Raw genomic sequence first — 15,029 nt, forward strand, 5'->3', positions numbered from 1 at the left:
AAATGCATCAACGATGATGCATTCCAATTAAGTTCCTTTTCAGGAAGCTTATTCTCTCCCCCTAATGTTGAAAATTTTGATTCATCAAAATGACAATCCGCAAACTGGGCTTTAAATACATCTCTCGTTTGTATCTCAAGATACCTCACTATAGAGGGAGAATCATATCCAACATATATCCCCAATTTTCTTTGGGGTCCCATTTTGGTGCGATTAGGTGGTGCAATGGGAACATATATCGCACACCCAAATATTCTTAAATGAGAAACATTTGGCTGCTGGCCAAAAGCTAATTGCATGGGAGAGAACTGATGGTAACTTGTTGGCCTCAAACGAATAAGTGCTGCGGCATGTAAAATAGCATGCCCCCAAACCGAAGTTGGGAGATTTGTTCTCATAAGTAAGGGTCTAGCAATTAATGGGAGTCGTTTAATTAGTGATTCTGCTAACCCATTTTGTGTGTGAACATAAGCTACTGGATGTTCAACACTTATTTCATTAGCCATACAATAAGCATCAAAAGCTTGGGAAGTAAATTCACCAGCATTATCAAGACGAATTGTTTTGATTGGATTTTCTGGAAATTGTGCTTTTAATCGAATAATTTGAGCTAGTAATCTCGCAAACGCCAGGTTACGAGAAGACAATAAGCACACATGTGACCATCTCGAAGATGCGTCTATCAGGACCATAAAATATCTAAAAAATCCACATGGTGGATGAATAGGTCCACATATATCACCTTGAATCCTTTCTAGGAATTCAGGGGACTCAAATCCAATCTTTACTAGTGATGGCTTTAAAATTAACTTCCATGAGAACATGCAGCACAACAAAATTCACTAGATTTAAGAATCTTCTGGTTCTTTAGTGAATGTCCATGAGAGTTTTCAATAATTCTCCTCATCATGGTTGTTCCCGGATGATCCAATCTATCATGCCAAGTTATGAATTCATTTGGGCTAGTAAACTTCTGGTTTACAATGGCATGTGATTCAATTGCACTAATTTTGGTATAATACAATCCAGATGAAAGTGAGGGTAACTTTTCTAATATAACATTTTTATTTAAATCATGAGTTGTAATACATAAATACTCATGATTATATTTAATAATATTAAAGTATATAAGAGAATAGTACGAAAGAGAAATAATATTATATGTTGTAATGTGTATATATATATATAAAGATAGAAAGGAGTATTAAAAGTAAAGAGAGAGAGAATTGCATTTGCTTTTGTTTGTATTATTGTTGTGTTCAGATGGATGTAATGCATCCTCTATTTATACACATAAAATATCACCCTTTTTCAACCTTTATTAAATACATTCTCTCTTGAGAATATGAGCTTCACATGAAAAAATAGGCATTCACGTCCCATGCCTATCACAACACTAAATAATCGTTTTTAAATATATAAAATTGTATTGTTTTATTTTCGTGCATGAAACGGAGCCATTTGCATTGTATAATTTGAAGGGAAGAGATAAGAGTTCGTTGATTGCGCATGCGTACTTATCAATCCAGGTTAATTCCTTTTCATTTTGATTTGTGCAGCTTGTCAAAATTATTTAAGTCGGTAACTAACCCCACCGTAATTAATTGTTATATAGTACATATTCATTAAATAGTTTTAAAACTTAAATGCACAAAATGTTTTTTAGGGTAAAGTATTAAATTGGTCCTTAGAATTGGGCGTAATTTTTTTTTGGTCTTTAAAGTTTAAAGTATTCTATTTGAATCCAAAAAAGTTTCATTTAGCATTAATTTAGTCCCACAGTGAAGTCAAAATTAAATAATTAACAAAATGTCCTACATAACAACAGTTCAAGAACAAAATCGATAATCTGAAGAACAAGGACAAGTTCTAGAGGCACAAAATCAACCATTGATTTATCATTTTCTTTAGTTTTACAGAAAATATTTTATTTATATTATAAAAAAATAATAAATAAATGTATTGATGTATCAATGGTTGATTTTATGCCTCTAGAACTTGTACTTGTTCTCCAGATTATCGATTTTGTTCTTGTACTGTTGTTATGTAGGACATTTTGTTAATTATTTAATTTTGACCTCACTGTGGGATTAAATTGATGCTAAATGAAACTTTTTTGAATTTAAATAGAACACTTTAAACCTTAAGGACCAAAACAGAATTACACCCAAATCTAGAGGACCAATTTAATACTTTACCCATATTTTTTATTACCAAACCCTATCCTTTTAAAATATTATTTTTCTTAAATCATTTTTAGAAGTATAAAATTATTCTACCGTCGTAACAAACTCAGCTCAAATTCGACTCCATGTGTAATATAAATATATAATTAAGTGAACCTACATTGAAATTAATTTATTCACGACTTTGGCCAGGTGTTCAAGCTAAATTTCATTTGAAAAAAAAGTCAAAAATATAGCTAAAAGTTTACATATTGGACACGACTACACTTTAATCATTTAATAAGTCACGCGTGTATATTATTTATACACTCCGGCGGACACATTCACCCTTTCAACCATCGGCGTGTAGCATCGTTAAATGATTGAAGTGTAGTCGTGTCCAGCGTGTAAACTTTTAGGTGTATTTTTTTCTGTTCTTTCTAAATAAAATGAACAAGAAAATACTGTATCCACCGAAGTGTATAAATAGTGTGCATGCGTGACTCATTAAATGATTGAAGTGTAGTCGTATTCAGCGTGTGAACTTTCAGGTATATTTTTGTCCCTTCTTCGTTTCATGTGTTACCATTACATTTTAAATAACAAAGCTCAATATCTTTAAAAAAACTAAAAAATAAAAATCCTCTTTTAATTTTAGTGGCACAAATTAAAAACTTTTTTCCTCAAATTTATTAATTATTATTACTACTAAATGATAAAACTAAATAATTTATCAGACCTACTGCACGTACAAATTTTTTTGGCAAACAAGTTCAAATAAGTTGATCCAAACCCAACAAAAATCAACCTCAGATTAGTGCATGTAAACACGCATTTTCCAACCGTTAAATAGCGCAAACGTCATTATGAAAAATGGTTATTCTTCCTCGATCAAAATTGCACTGCTCAAAATTCAAACGACACTCAAAATCATTGCGAAAAGTTAAGGAAATTTCTAAGCTAAGTTCGAAATCTTCATCAAGAAACACAGAAAGAAAACATCAAAGATCATTGAAGGTACTATTCACTAATCGTCAAGTTTTCTCATTTTTTTCTTTCTAATTTCGATCGACGAAACACCCATAGCTATATTTTTATTTATTTAGTAGATTCATTTTGTGTTCTTGCGTTGAAGTACGTATTACTGTTCTCATTATACGCTTCATTTGGCGATAACTGTGTTAGGTCAGTGTAAAAATATTATGAAGTGTTTGTTATATAGTTTAACCTATATTTGCATGTGTTTGAGGGATTTGAATGTGTTTTTGTGTATGTTTGAGTGTTTGCATATTTCGAATTGAGTTTGTCTGTAGTGCTTCTGGTATCATTGTATTCATGTGTTTGTGTTTCAGTGTATTTCACATGTGTTTCGGTTATTTTGCTTGTCTTTCGGTGTATTTCGTGTGAATTGAGGTGTACTTGTTGCTGTTGTACTCTTTATGCTGTAACTAGACAACAAAATATTGTTCTTCTGCTTCTGATATTACTTTCTACATATTTGAGTGATTTACAACTGTTTTAGTCCATTTTTTAAGAATTTTGTTCATTGATTTGTTGTAGCAACCCATAGAATTTTGTTGCAGTGCTTTTGTTATCATTTTATGCATGTTTGATTGAGTTGCATGTCTTTTTTACCTCACATTGTATGATGTAATCGAAAAATAATAGCGGTGTATTTGGTTTGTGTTTCGGTATATTTGGTTTGTCTTTCAGTGTATTTTATCAGAATTGAGGTGTACTTAGTGCTGTTGTACTCTTTAGCTATAACTAGACAATAGAATATTATTCTTGTACTTCTGATGTTATTATGTACATATTTGAGTGATTTAAAACCGCTTTTGTCCATTTTTAAGGAATTTTGTTCATTGATTTGTTGTAACAACTCATAGAATTTTGTTGTAGTGCTTCTGGTATCATTTTATGCATGTTTGATTGAGTTACATGTCTTTTTGACCTCACATTGTATGATGTAATTAAAAGATAACAGTGGTGTTTAGTTTATATTTTGCTGTTCTTGGTTTGTCTTTCGGTGTATTAACCTTTTTTTTATTCCTTAAAGAAAAAATGGCAAAAAAAGAAGTATAAAAAAACTCATGATTTGAGATGCTCCACAAGATCTATTCATGATAAGTTCCAAAACATGAGCGACAACAAGAAAGCCATTGTTTGAGAATTGGGATTTGGTAGTTTGATGCATATCCCTACCATAAATGTGCCACATAAGCTATTGAAAGAATTGGCATATTCATTTGATCTATCCCGTAACAGACTCGACACATGGTATAGTATAATCAGTATCACCCAAGAAAATATAGTAGTTGTCCTTGGCTTGAGTGCATCTAGTAAAAATCTATTCCCTAGTATATTCAGTGAATCAAATTTTGGTGTATTATCAAATTATTTCTGTGTTATTGAAATATTTTTTTACTGCTTTTGCAAGGCCATGCTATCCAGCCAAAATTAACTTTCACGGAATTAGTGAAGAGAATAAGGAAGTTGTAGAAGCTTCCAAGGCAAGAATTTGTTTCAATTATCATCCTCTATGATGGAGATGAGTGTTGATGGGGAAGAGAATCGGCTGAAATTTAAGAGGACATTTATCCTCTACATTCAGATGTCCTTCTTGTTGCCGACAACGGTAAACAAACTTTTTTCGGTTCACATGCCGCCCATTCTTAACGTGGATGCAATACGTGAACGGAATAGGGGTGATCATGTGCTCAACTTCCTCATAAAAGGCATTAGAGAGCACATATTGAAAAAGAAATATGCTATTAATGGCTGCCTCTTTGCTCTAATGACTATATATTTTCACAAATTGACACACAAAAATAATTCGGTGGATGCAATTTCTAGACCACCGTGGTTCCAACATTGGACCGGGTAGTTGCTGGTTGAAAGAATAAAAGCTGAGATCAAAGATGACATGGTAACTCAACATAATTCTTTCTTTATTTTTGGTGTATTTGTTATAAATATATTGTGTAAACAAATATTTTTTCTATTTTAGAGAATCGTGAAAATGGCACAGATGAGAAAACAACTAAAAGAGAAAAAGAAGGAAAAAAGGAAGGAAGAAAAGAAGGAAAAGAAGAAGAAGAAGACTATTTATGCGGAAAGTGAAAGTGTTGCTGAATCCGAGCCTGATTTTGAAGATGACTCGGAGGAGACACCAAAAAGAAGAAAACAACATAAAAGAATGACAAAGAAGTAAGTATTCTTTTTTGATGTATTTTTTTACCATTTTATTATGTTTATTTTCCTGATGATTATTTGCTTTTTCAGGATGGAATCCAAAAAAAGAAAGCACGTTATTGAGAATTCATCTTCCGAAAAAGAAAGTGAATCTGATAATGAGTAAAATTCAGAACTATCATTGAAATACTATGTTTTGCTTTTACGTCAAAATTTTATTTATTAACAGAATTTTTTGAATGTATTTTCAGAAGAGAACAAAGTGAGGAAATAAGAAAAAAAAGATTGAAGAAAAAAATTCACAAGCCTGCAAAGAAGTAAGTATTATTTTTTAGTGTAATTAGCTTGTCTTTCGGTGTATTTCGTGTGAATTGAGGTATATTTGGTGTTGTTGTCCTCTTTATGCTGTAACTAGACAACAGAATATTATTCTTGTGCTTTTGATGTTATTTTGTACATATTTGAGTGATTTACAACTATTTTTGTCCATTTTTCAAGAATTTTCATTCATTGATTTGTTGTAACAAACCTTAGAATTTTGTTCTAGTGCTTCTGAATCATTTTCTGCATCTTTCATTGAGTTGCATGTCTTTTTGAACTTGCATTGTATGATGTAATCAGAAAATAATAGCAGTGTATTTTGGTTTGTATTTCGATGTATTTTGTTTGTCTTTCAGTGTATTTCATGTGAATTGAGGTGCACCTGGTGCTCTTGTTACCTTTTTATTTTATTAATTTTATTGTGTTTATTTTCCTGATGATTATTTACTTTTTCAGGACGGAATCCAAAAAAAGGAAGCATGTTATTGTAGATTCATCTTTCGAAAAAGAAAGTGAATCTGATGATGAGTAAGATTCAAAAAATATCAATGTAATGCTATGTTTTTCATTTTTGTCAAACTTTTATTTATTAACATAATTTTTTGCATGTATTGTCAGAAGTGAAGAAAGCGAGAAAATAAGAAAAAGAATATTGAAAAAAAAAAAACAAAAGCCTGCAAAAAAGTAAGTGTTTCTTTTCGGTGTATTTTGTCAATTTTATTATGTACATTTACCTGAGGATTCTTTGCTTTTCCAAGATTGAATCCAAAAAAAAAAAATGTTACTGAGGACCCATTCTCCTAAAAAAAAACTGAATCACATAATGAGTAATATTCAGAAACTATCTTTGTAATGCTATATTTTTTTCATCAAAATTTTATTTAACAGAATCTTTTGCATGTGTTATCAGAAGTGAACAAATACAAGAAATAAGAAAAGCAAGATTGAAGAAAACAAATGATAAGTCTGCACAAAAGTTTGTGGTGCTTTTCGGTGTATTGTTCTAATTTTATTGTATTTTTTGGTCTGATGATTGTTTGCTTTTCCAAGATGCAGGAAAAAATCACTGATATTTCAGAAACTGGGCTCCACTCCACAAAAGCTCACTATGTTTTTTTTCAAACGTAAGATTCAATGTCTGAAATTATTTCTTTGCTAAAATTTCCTAAAACTTGATGTATTTACTCTAGTTTTACTGAATAATGTTTATTTTGTCCTTAGAATTTCACATATAAATTTGGAAAGTGAAAATGATGTTGTGTTTCAAACACAGACAAGCTATCAGAGCAATATAAATCAACCAAGGGATAACATCTAATTTTTGTTTCTCATGTAATTTTTGTTTCTTTAATTCTTGTGTTACCATATTCTACTTTTGATTTCATATATATATTTTAGACAAAAAAGCCCTTTAATATTTTATGCAAGAAAAAAAGACAAAAAAAAAAAGAAGAAAAAACTGCAACTATGTAAGTTCTCATACAATAGAAGTTGTGTTTTTATTGAATGCTTGAGGTGTAGTTGTGAGATGATTTCGGTGTATTTCAGGTTCAAGGAACAAGAGGAATCATTGAATGAACCAGTTCCTATTTAGGAAGGAATAATAGATGATAATCCTAAAGGGCAAATGATTGTTCTTCGGATACAGATGTATTCTTAATCAGAACTACTAGACATGTGAGTTTTCCATTCACTTTCATGTTTTATTCATTGAGTTGATCATTTGCACCTGAATATTTACTCCATATTAACTGTTTCATTTTTATTTTTCTTAGTGTTCCACTTCAAGTATGTGCTCCTCCTTCGGAAACACCTGCCTCAAGCCCTCCCCAAATTCAACAAACTGTTGAAAAGTCTTTCGGAGAGGAAAATATAGAAGAAGAAACTATTAATGCGTAAGGATTGCATAAAATTCTTTTCTAATATTTAGTTGTATTTAGTTTCTCTTTCGGTGTATTGCTTCTGATTTGACGTACGCTTGGTGTTGTTGTCCTCTTTTTGTTGTAACTATGCAACAGAATATTAATTTTGTCCATTTTGAGGGACTTTGTTGATGCATTTGTTGTAACTAGTCCATAGAAATTTGTTATAGTGCTTCTTGTAAAATCCGGTCAAACCGTAATTAATTAAATAATAAATTAAGTAGGAGCGAATATGGTTAGAAAATTTAGCAGTTGGAATTTGATAATTTAAATGATATTTGGACTTAGTGGATTTTTTTGAGTCGAAAAACATAGTTTTCTGAATAAAAATGCACACTGGAAATTTGACCGGCAGTACGGGCTGCGATCTATCCGGTACTGTGGTTGAGAAAATTAATTAGAAGTGAATAATTTTAAGAAATAAGAATTTATAATTTGGGAAGATAGAAATATTTAAAATACGATTTAAAACTCTAATCTTAGAGGTTTTGGCTCAAAATTGGCCCAACAGACCAAACCAAGTAAACCGAGCCCAAGTAGGTCCAAGACCCAATATATATAAACATTAGTTATGAGCACTTCAGCTCATTTGCCCTAAAAATGAGAGGGAGGGGCGGATAGAGAGAAGAGAGAAAGAAAATCTGGTTTTCCAAACTTCAAATCACCATAACTTTCTCTCCGAAACTCCGATTGACAAGCCGTTTGTAGCCACGCGTCGCTCTTCTCATTCCCTACAATTCTATCTAAGTTTTGTAGTGAGTATTTCACTGTCCTCTGCCCAATTTTTGTTTTTCTCTTTAAATTCGAATTTGGTTTGGGTTTTGAGAAAATCTTATGATTTTAGTTGTTTAGGAGTGCTCTAGTATGAGCTATTGGTGAGTTTCATCAACCAATTTTGTGGATTAAGATAAAGAACCCTCTAACCCTTGTGATTTATCAATTTCATGAACCCTAGGTTGATTATAAGTGTGAAAATTGATTATGTTAGAGTATTGGGTGATTTTGGTGCAAAATTAGAAGATTGATATTACTTGCGGGGCCTTGGTAAGGCTTGGAGCTAAGGGTTGGTGGAGACTTCCAAGGAGAAGCTCAATTATTATGAATACAAGAGGTACGGTTTAAGTTTCATTTAAGTACCGTGTGGTGTGATGAGAATTCCTAGACTAGATGCCCCTAGGATTATGTTTAGATTATGTAAATGGTAGGTATTAATGTGCATAGTTGATGTGTTATGTAGATTAATGATTGAGTTGGAAATTGTGTGAACTTGCATGTTTGGTGTGTTGTCAATTTTGATAAAATTGGATAATGATTAATAGTTTATATGTATATGTATAATTGCCACTAGTCACGACCTGCGAAGTTTAGGTTGGCTAGGGTTACAGCATAATAAAATAGTTGATAACAGATCCTATCTCTCCCAAAATATATCAAAGCCTCTATAGGCAAGGTCTCAAAAGAAATATTTACATTTACATTATTAAAGTTTTCCAAAATAAAAGGGAGAAATCTAATCAAAATACAAAACATAATTCAAAATATCTTTGCCGTCATCCAGCCAAACTCTAGCTCACTGCGAGCACCAGGACCTGCATCTAAAAAGCTAGGAATATATATAGAATGAGAACTCCCGACCCATAGGTTCCTAGTATGGTAAAAATGCCAAATAGATACAATATAAAGTGATAGGAACTCTCTAAGCAATCTTAAACTCCCATATATTAGTCGTTCCATCCTAAACTCTCACTAATTCATAATTAGGCAACTATCATAGGGAATTCTAATCTAACTCATCCTTTTCCAAGTTCCTTAGTCCTCCAAACACCAAACAGAACAACCCTGAGTGTATAACCCGGTTAAATTATAATTAATGAATTAATAGTTAATATATTAAATTATTAGTGGAAAAGAGAGAAGGAGTGAGAGAGAGAGTGAGAAACACAGAGTGGGTTAAAACTAGAGAACATGTAAAAGATCACAGGATTTGGAATCGAGAAGAGTATCAACGGTTGGAAAATGAGTCTTTCTCCATCTTTGTTGATAATCTCCCTGAAAACATTTCGAAGAATGAATTATTCCATCTATTTAATTGGACTGGATGCATTACCGACATTTATGTATCACGAAAACAAAAAGGTGGTAATATGTATGTTTTTGCATTCATCTGATACACAACGAAAGGTGGAGCTCTGAAGGCTATAACAGAAATGAATCGTATGAGGTTGAGAGGGAAGATTGTGTACGTGGGTGAAACGAAGTATAGACAAACAACTGAGACAAAGGTCCGAAAGACAGCTCAGGTAGGAGGTCATAGTCGGAACAAGACAAATTCTCAGCCTCAGAAAGGAGATAACTAAAGGCAAGTAGAGAAACTAACAAGGCACCAAAAAGAGCCAGACTTGCATGGAAATTGATGGACAAAGAAAGTGAAAGTATCAGTGGTGAAAGAGAATCTAGAGTGGCTACAGAGAAGTCTGGTCGGAAGTACGACGAAGGCAATTGATTTAAGTTCCTTGAAAAAGATGATTGAAAAAAAATTGCCTCAAGTTGTCCAAGTACGAGAACTGGGAGCATATAAAGTTCTTTTGACTGTTGATTCCGTATTGAGTGCGGAAAAAGCATATACGTTTAAAATGCATAGTCTTTTGCAATTCTTCCATAGTATATGGAGATGGGATGAGACAGAGCGATGTGAAACTCGAGGAGTGTGGTTAGAATGTTACGGGGTTCCGTTACATGCGTGGTCAATAGATACCTTTAGTATGTTAGGAGGCCAATGGGGGGAAGTAGTCGGTTGTGACAAAGTGACAGAATCGTGCATGTCTTTTAGTGTTGGACGAGTGCAAATTGATACTTGTATCATGGATATGATTAATGAATGGATCCATATCACAATAGGTATCAGTTAGTTCGATGTGCTAGTGAAAGAAGTGGGACGGGAGGCTTTTGGATTGAATTGTTATGAAGAAACTAATGAAAAAAGGGACTATAGTTGTGAACAAGGAACAGTTGCAGAAAGGGAGTTTGCGAGTACGAGCTTAACGAGTGCACGGGCTACAAAATCGGCGATTTTCAATGACCAGGAAGCCGATGTGGTGATGGGGGAGCTGAGGGAAGACGGAGAAGATAAGGGCAGGTTGGTAATTCCTGAAATTATTTTGAATGAGTGGATTAATGATCATTCAAAACAAAATCAGGTAAAAACGGTAATATATCAACCAATTTATGAAGGAATTGAAGGGAGAACAGATTGTGTGGGATGTGATCATATTAATTATGAAGCTGATTCTGAAGATACAGTAACATGGATTTATAAATGTAACTTTAATGGATTAGAAAGGAGGGGCAAAAGGAATAAGAAAAAGAAGGTTCTTTGTAGGCTTGATGTTAAGCCCAACAATCCAAAGATGTTCAAAAAAGATATAGAAGGATCTTTGGACCCGACTTCCTCAATCAACCGATTCGGTGATATTGGGTTGGGTCTAGAATCTGAGTCAGGCTTGGTGAAAATAGAGCACGGTTTTCACGATAGGGTTGGGCACACTAGAGAAGGGTCTACGACAAGTGTGCATGAAGCTGCAAAACTTGCGCTGGAAACTGGTGCGGAGAAGATCGAGGGAGACCGAATCGATGTTGAAAGAGGAAAGCTAAAGATTGACCACGACAAAGGAAGTTCAATGTGGCAAGGAAAATGCCCAAGCCTAACGCCACCTATGTTGGGTCGTGAGATCGAGGAAGAGTTGGTGGCGGAGAACCAAGCCGCTACTCTCCCAGTTGTGACATTGAATGGAGGGACTGGTGGGTTGGGTGTGTATGTTGATGATGATGGTGCAGAAGACGTTGATGAAAGAACGTGTGATAGGGATGACATTGTGAATAATAGTGGCATGGGTTTCAGCACAAAGGAAACAACATTGACAAAGAGACAGGGGGAGCTATTGGAACACGATGAAGAAGTAGTTGGGAAAAGGATGGTTGATGATGGTGGTTCGGACAAAAATGAAGGAAGTAAGGGAAACAGAAATAATGTTTTGGAGGATCAGATGCTAGAAAATAGAAAAACTTGGGACCTCGCGTTGGAATCAGGTGCAATTTTATACAATGAAGAAGATGATATTAAGGCTATTCTCCAAGCACAAAATGAAGAAATTGCTCAGAAAAGAAGATTGGCAAAACAGAAAGAGAAAGCAAGACGTTGCAGGCCCAGAAATAAAAAAAAGTGTGTAATAATTTATTAAAATAATTTGTTCTTGGAATGTTATGGGGTTAATGGGTAATGAAATTTGAGCATGGTAAAAAACCTCAAGAAAATTCAAGTTGAATACGTTGGGCTTGTTTGAGATTAAGTGGCGGGTAATGACGAAGTTTGATGTAATAAGAATTCGGGAGAGTGATGCTGCGGGATGAGAATATGTTGAGTCGGAGGGTGCCTCAAGTGGTTTACTGTTAATTTGGGATGAAATAATGTTAAAAATGAGTCGTTGTCACAAAGGAGAGTTTTGGTTGTGTGTTGAAGGGGTCTTACTAAAAATAATTTCAATTTTGCTTTCTGTGGTGTATCGAGTTCATACAAGAGAAGAGAAATTTTCTGTGCAGGAGGAATTGAGTTATATTTCAGTGTTATGTCAGCCTTTATGGGAGACTTCAACAAGATTGTGCAGGTGAAAGGGAGAAAGGATGCTGTCAGATTAACAGAGTTTTAGTAAGAATGGGATAAAAGAAGATATGTAATTGGTAGACTTTCGCTTAGCGATCTTGCAATTGGATTGACAGAGTTTTAGTAAGATTAGAGTGGTTGAAGATGTTTCCACGAGTACAAAATTAGGAGTACAAAATCAGGAGTACACTAAAAGAAGGAGGAGCACAAAAAATGATTGATGAGTTTTTTTGCAATTTTTTAAACTTTTTTATTTGCTTTTCGTTGTTCTTGCTCCACTTATTGTGTTGAGCTCTCTTGTTCAAAAAAAAAAGTGGAAAAGATTTAAAAATTTAAAATTTATCATTTGGGAGGATAAAAATATTTGGAACATAAATTAAAACCAAGGTTTTGAAAACCGGTTTGTACCGGCTGGTTGAACCGGTCAAACCATGAACCAGCGAGAAAGAAGAATCGGTTAAAAGGCATAACAGCTAGATTCAAAAACCAAAGTTAAACTATTGAACCGGTCGGGAATTGCCCGGTCGAACCAAATTGGGACTCGGGCAGTTTTCAAATTTTTCGTCCAAACGGCGCTGTGTCATCATTGAAACCCTAACCGCGTAGACTCTCTTACTGACTCAGTCACTCCTCCTTCAGCTCATTTGTGCCTCTCAAGTCTCATCTCTGATTCCTCCCTTACTCCCACACTCTTCTTCTTCAACCTTTGAACTGGAACATTTTGCCACCGCTGCCATTCGTCTTCATCGCCGTTCTTCATCCTCTAACTACCGCCGCTGTCCTCTTTCTGTTGCGCTCCATCCCCCGTCTTCCTATTCAAGCTGCTTAGCCCTCTGTTTCGACCCTTTCGTCGCGTGTTAAAGCTCCAGCTCCCTCTCCCTGTTCTGTTCGAATTTCAGAACATGCTCCAGCCTAACGTGATTTCTTTTCCTTTTCTTGTTCTTTCTTGTATTAATTATTTAGTTATTATTTTAGTTAATTATTGTTTTAGTGATTAGTATGTTGTTCCATTTCCTGTTTTGTTGTTGGTTTACTGTATTTTAAATTTTAGTTCTTGTTATTATGATTTTTAGTTCTAGTTGATCTTATTCACTTGTTAATTTGACAAATTATTGTTTCGGTACTGTTCTTGATTTTTTAATTCTTAAATTGTTGTGTTGTTCTTGATCTTTTGATAATTTATTAATTTTATAAATTGTTCTTGTTGTGGTTTGTTGTTCTTGATTTGATAAATCATATATTGTTCATGTTGTTGATGTCGATTTGATAAATTGTTTTGGTTTGTTGTTCTTGATTTTATAAATTGTTCTTGACTTTTTAATTCTTAGATTGTTGTGTTGTGTTGTTTGTGCTTTAGTAATCAGCTCAGCGACGACAGCTCCACCTGCAACGACGACAGCTCGGCGGCAGCAACTCGATGTAGGCTTCATTTAGTAATCAGTAGTATTTGCTATTCAGATAAAGTCATTGTTAAATAGAGCCTGCAAACGTAGTGTTTGACAAAACGAACTCTTTCGTGGACTCTTCGATCCTCGTCACAATCCGGTACATTTTCTCCTTTTCTTCGTCGACAAAATGAATTCAATCCTCTTCGTTTAGGTTTGTCTCTTCTTCGTTCATTCATTCAACTTTGTTGATTCTGTTTAACATGTTGCATTCGCTTATTTGTTGTGGTTTCATCTGAATTGGATAACGTTATTCACACTATTCTTCTTCCGATTATGATTCAAAAGCAAAACCGCTGTGAAAGGTATCATTGCTAAGCCTGAAAGAGAAATGAAAGGGAGAAGAATTCTCTGACATTATGAAACTCAGAGACAGACAATTGAAGGTTAATAGATTGCTTTTGTTCTATAAATCATCCAAGGGAGGTCCTTTCCAGGAATCTACCACTCATGTAAAAGGAAGAGTAGATATGCATGTTGCTTTATTGATTATGGGTAGCCTTGATCAACAGAGCTTAGATGCCATTACCACATTCAGAATAAGAACCGGAATTGGATCAAAGTTCATTTTTGAAACCAACATTGGGTAGGATACTCTTACTACAAAGTTTGTGACAAGTCAAAACGGGAAGAAGCACCCCAATGATGTCCTTCGAATGCCACTTTCTCTAGCAAAACTCAGTTAAACTAAAAATGTTAATGATTGGTTATCTCTGATTGTTAGTCATTATATGTATTGAATTTTTGAATTATTGAAGTAGGTCAAGTCTAAAAAATGTGGGGAAATATTGAAGTGAAATGCCAATGATAGACGACAAAATGTATCAATTATTAAACAATTTTATTTTATAGGAATAAATATGTTCCATATTTTTTAGTGTTGATGATTTATTGATTATTTTTTATTGCGTTGATATTCTATAATTTATTTATTATTTTATTCTACAACAGTTTTTTTGTTTAAATTATGGTTGGACGGATTGAACCAATAAACTAGTTAACTAGTGACTAGAGCAGTTCGATGACCGGTTCAGTTTTCAGAACCTTGATTAAAACACTTATCTTAAAGGTTTTGGCCCAAAGTTGGGCCAAAAGAACCAAAAAGAGAACCTGGGCCACAAGTTGCCCCCAAGGCCCATTAGCCAACCCCCCCACCCTATACCACTTCGGCCCCTACTCTTCTCTTGTCACAATAACACAACACATTCAGCATACAAGAGAGAAAGAGGAAAAGAACCCTTGATGTAACACTATTCACCCTCCTTCTTCATTTTCCCATATCTTGTGATCCGGAGCTTCGATTGACGAGCTGTTTATGGCCATG

The sequence above is a fragment of the Arachis ipaensis genome, chromosome B10, assembly GCF_000816755.2.
Source record: "Arachis ipaensis cultivar K30076 chromosome B10, Araip1.1, whole genome shotgun sequence".
Lineage (NCBI taxonomy): Eukaryota > Viridiplantae > Streptophyta > Magnoliopsida > Fabales > Fabaceae > Arachis > Arachis ipaensis.